A 4583-nucleotide genomic window follows, 5' to 3' on the forward strand; every position below is an offset into this window, starting at 1 on the left:
ATCTTGCCGCAGTGCACACCATTCAGGCACTCGAGGATACTGGCGTGTGTGACGTTGTCAAAGGCCCCTTCCAGGCCTAACGCAAGGATGCAGCGCGCCTGGCCGGTTTTCCATTAGGTCATCGTACATCCACAGGAGGACATCCTGCGTAGACGTGTGTGGCCGGAAGCTTAACTGAGTGTTGGCCAGTAGGGAGTGCAAAAACATTTCGTTCATTGTAACAACATAAGTGACGCCTGATACAAGTGGTATACCTGCAGGAATGCACCCGAAAAACACTTCCAACCAGAATTGGAGAGCACTGTTGATTACGTTTTATTTATGTTCCTGTATTGGCAACAAATAACCTGTGTAGAACGCAATCTTTATTTATTCAGATTTATTTTCATAATTCACCGTACGCAATCCAATTAATCACCCGGCCGGGCCCCTTTCCCTATTTGTATTTTGTCTCGATTATCAGCATAATTTGGGAGTTTCATGTTCCACAACGACAGCGTTTCGTTCATCTCTCGTTCCCCTTGCATCGCAGGAGTGGAACCACCTTTCCGTGACAGTTGCAAATATTGTCACGGGTGGTGACCAACAAACAATAAATAAACAGGAAGAAATAAACGTTTAATGTGGCGAACTTCTGCCAAAAATAAAAGGGTACAAAAGATAATAACAGCGCGTCGCGGACGTCGAAGTCGGCGTAGCATTAGAGGCGAACGCTGGGGCGAAACTGACTGCAGATCAGCACACGCAGTCCCTTATGTACGCGCGTTGCGTTCTGGAACACTCGGCCTAGGTTGTTTGGCGACTGGAACATTCGGAACTCGATCATACGAGAATGTTCTCGAACACACGAGAACGCAATGTTGAAAGAACAAATAAAAGAGCGTGCCACTGACTGGAATCGAACCCAGACTTTCCGCGCGACAGTCAAGCACGGTAACCTCTCGGCCACGTACGCTTTTTTTTTTTCTTTATTGCTTGATTTTGACAGGGACAATGCAATAACATACACTCAAAATAAGAGGTAAAAAAAACATATCTCACCTGGCTGACGCAAAAATGTTAAAATTATTTGAGGTTAGCAAGCCCCTCAACAAGTGGTAACCATTCAGGATAAGGTTGTTGGGCCTTATACACTTCCTTCATAAAGCACATTTGCTCTGCAAAATACTTGTGCACAGGACGCAGATCGACGTCTGCATGGCGCACGGCCATGCGACACCGCCACAAACTGTGAAGGCCCAGCAGCATGACCATATCTAGAGGTACGCCCTCGTCCCCTTTAACAGGCAAAAAACGAATTCCATGCGGCGTAAGAGGTAGGTCCTTTTTGAGCGTTCTTTGCAGTACGTCCCAGAAAAACACTGCATCCCAGCAGTCTATAAAAACATGTTCGATTGTTTCCTGTTTTTTGCATAATATGCAGTTATCGGTCCACGCAATAGGCACTCCCTTTTCGGCTAGCCATGCTTTGACAGGTAAGGTTTGGCTGTGCAACTTGAAAAAAAAAACGTTTTGGTTGAGGCGGGAATTACCATTCTTTTTACACGTTTTAATAGGTCCTGCCCTGGGCCTTCACTGAAAAACATACGATACAAAGGAGTGGGAAAAATTAAGCCAATAATGTCGTTTGTCAACCATTTCCGCGAGACACCGCACAAGTATTCCAAAGAAAAGAGTGTTGTTAAAAACTGATGAGTACCAACAACCTCTTTTAGATAGCCGCGTACAGGACCACTGATGTCTATGCCAGCCGACACAATGAACTCAGGAAGAGCGTTGCGCAGCCTCGCTTGAATGACCGTGCATAAAAAAGGATCTTTCTGGTCGCGAAGAAAAAAAAATCTGTTAACCAGCCGTCTTACAAACAAATGAGAAAGTCCCAGACCGCCAATACTGACCCTTCGGAAAAGATTCGTTCGGCTCGTCCTCTCCCATACCGAGCTCCAAATAAAAACGGCAAATACACGATGAATGCGGTGAACGTTAATACGTGAACAATGCAATACCTGCAGCACATACCAAATCTTCGCAGCAAGAAATATGTTACATACAGATGCACGCGCGAAAATTGATAAACCCTGGCCTCCCCACTTGTTCGCCTTCGCGCGCAAAGCCTCAGTCTCATCGCGCCAGTATTCGTCAGTGTTGCGATAGTGATTCAATGGTACCCCAAGATACCGAGACGGTGAATCCGCCCACGTAATGCGTTCATAAACAGTCGGCGTGGAAGGCCCATCGCCGTGCCAAAGACCCACACACTTTTCAAAGTTAACAGAACTGCACGTATGGTCGCAAAACGTTTCTGTCAACTCTACGGCTTTCTTTACACTGTCTTTGTCGCTACAAAAAATTGCCACGTCATCCGCATATGACAAGATGCGGACTTCAACAGTTTGTAACTTAAAACCTCGAATACAACTACTATGAATAACGCGTAAACAAAACGCTTCGAGAAAAATACAAAAAAGCAAGGGCGAAATCGGACAGCCTTGTCTCACGGAAGAAAGGAGAGGAACGACTCGGCCACGCACGCGGTCGCTCGCCGACGAGCGTGGCACTACTCCCCCCTTTAAAAAGGCATCGTCTCGATGCCACGTAAAAGGCAACAAAACACAGCGAAACAACCAAAAGAATGGGAACATACGGAGGCTCGCGAAACACAATCCTATCAAGCGGTGCACAAGATCACATCGCAGTCTTATCGCGCGTAGTACGGCTTGAGGCGCACGACGTGGACGACTTCCGGTCGTGGAGCGCGGCGTGATGAAGTCGGTGTTCCGTCGGGCATCACCTCGTAGTTCAGATTCTCGAGTCGACGAAGTACTTTGTAGGGCCCGAAGTAGTGCTTTAGGAGTTTCTCACTGAGACCACGGCGGCGGATCGGTGTCCACACCCACACCCTGTCTCCGGGCTGGAAGTGGACGTCCCGACGACGAAGGTTGTAGCGGCCAGTGTCGACACGTTGTTGGGCTTGAATACGGTGTCTGGCGAGCTGGTGGACTTCTTCTGCCCGTTGGGCAACCACCTGGGCGTCGTCGCTTCCGTGGACAGCCGGTTCGTGGGGTAACATCGCATCCAGCATTGTCGTTACTTTGCGACCATGAACCAGTTGGAAGGGTGTCACCCCGGTGGTCTCTTTCACGGCCGTGTTGTAGGCAAATGTGAAGAACGACAACACCTCGTCCCATGTCTTGTGCTCCACGTCGACGTACATGGAGATCATGTCGGCGATGGTCTTGTTGAGTCTCTCCGTCAGCCCATTGGTCTGCGGGTGGTACGCCGTTGTGCGCCGATGGCTGGTGTGGCTACCACCAGCAACACCTACTTTAGCGTCAAGGGAGAGTATTTTAAACAAGCCAGCGGAACCGCCATGGGCGCATCTGTCTCCGTTACCACGGCTAACCTGTGCATGAAAGCCATTGAGGAAGAGGCCCTGCAGTCATTCGCCACAGCGCCCAAAATATTTGTGCGGTATGTGGACGACTGCTCCTGCATCCTTCAAAGATATGAAGTGGACAGATTCCTCTCACACCTCAACTCCATCGAACCGGCTATCCAATTTACAGCGAAACTTGAAAAAGACAATTCATTGCCTTTTCTGGACGTGCTCGTGAGAAGAGAAAAAGAAAAGTTGAAGTTTTCAGTCTACAGGAAGCCCACGCACACTGGACGTTATCTCCAGTTTGATTCCTATCACCCAGCCTGCCACAAAGCATCGGTGGTTAGGACACTGCTGTCTAGGACGAAGGCTATATGCTCCTCTGAGGATGACAGAAGAAAGGAAGAAAAAACCGTCCGTGCTGATCTGAAAAAGAACGGATACACGAGCACCTTCATCCAACGCGTTTCCCGTCGTCAAGCTCGAGGTCAAAGGCAACAGCAACCACAAGCCTGTACGCAGCCACGCCCAACCTCGCGCATCTGCGTACCCTACATCAGAGGAACAAGCGAGGCGCTTGCACGCGTGCTAGCCAAAGAAGGAATCCGCGTAGCCCACAAGCCGATGTCCACGCTTGGATTACTCATGCCCCGTCCAAAAGATCGCCCTCCGAAAGAAAAAACGCAGGGCGTGGTTTATAAGATCCCTTGTGCAGATTGTCCAGCCACTTACATCGGCGAGACAAAGAATTTTAATGAAAGAATACGCCAACACAAAAACGACGTTCGCAAGCTCGACCACGAGCGCAGCGCAGTCGCCGAGCACTGCGAAGTCAAAGACCACCGGATTGACTTCGACAACACCAGCATTATCGACGCAGAAACTAACAACCGACATAGGCTTTTCGTCGAGTCCTGGCATATTCAAACGACGCCAGGCAACATAAATAGGTGCCTTGGTGCTTTACCAACAGTGTATGTGAACGGGCTTCGCCATATTCATGAAAGAAGAAGATCGAGAAATGCGCCACATCCCTGAGAAAAGAAAAAGATCGAAAAACGTCGCTCCTCAACGGCCACAGTCGCCCCTGACGAAGAACCGAGTCGGTTCGAAACGTAGGGCCCCTACATGTTTAGGAATTGGTTGGTTGCCATATTTTAATTATTGTATTCCCCAACCAGAAAGATTTCTCTCAAAATGTTTA

The sequence above is a fragment of the Ixodes scapularis genome, unplaced genomic scaffold (assembly GCF_016920785.2).
Source record: "Ixodes scapularis isolate PalLabHiFi unplaced genomic scaffold, ASM1692078v2 PGA_scaffold8__174_contigs__length_109621045, whole genome shotgun sequence".
NCBI classification, from domain to species: domain Eukaryota; kingdom Metazoa; phylum Arthropoda; class Arachnida; order Ixodida; family Ixodidae; genus Ixodes; species Ixodes scapularis.